The following is a 653-nucleotide window of genomic DNA, read 5'->3' as shown; positions in this document are numbered from 1 at the left end:
TGTGTGAACTATATTAAATGAATTGTAATTATTATCTAAGGTAAGAATTAATAAAAGAATATTTATTTATTCATGTTATTACTAACATTGATTATTTATTTTTCATTATTTTTATTTTATCAGGATTAACTTTATTATTATAAAGACGAACTAGCGAACAAACAAGCGTTCAATCTCGTTCCCAGTAGCACAGCGATATGTCTGTGAGCTTTCAGTGCTAAAACAAAAACATATTATCCATATATTTTAACTACACCATGAACTTTCACATTCAGTGCGCGCACACACACAGTCAAGCTCAACTTAATAATATCACTTTCTTCTAACAGAATAAATTTAATATAACTAGCAACACAAAGCAACCATCTCTTGAACTGAAACATTGGTGAACAGAAAAACAATGTTACGAGTAGCTATTTTATCTGTATATTCCAAGGTTGCTGTTTTTTCGAATTTAATTACAAAAACGAATAATCCTTTTTACTTTTGTTCTTGTTCTGTTAATAAACTATATAAGATTTTGAGAAGACTACGGTTTAAAATAAAATTACAAATTGAAAATCATCCTCTTGAATATGTCCAGCTCAAAAAGATCACACACAATCAGTTATTTATTGGTAACTAGTTAAATGTCAGAATTGGGCCTTTTTAAC

The sequence above is a fragment of the Tachypleus tridentatus genome, chromosome 13 (assembly GCF_004210375.1).
Source record: "Tachypleus tridentatus isolate NWPU-2018 chromosome 13, ASM421037v1, whole genome shotgun sequence".
NCBI lineage: Eukaryota > Metazoa > Arthropoda > Merostomata > Xiphosura > Limulidae > Tachypleus > Tachypleus tridentatus.
Note: the sequence above shows the minus strand (reverse complement) of the source record.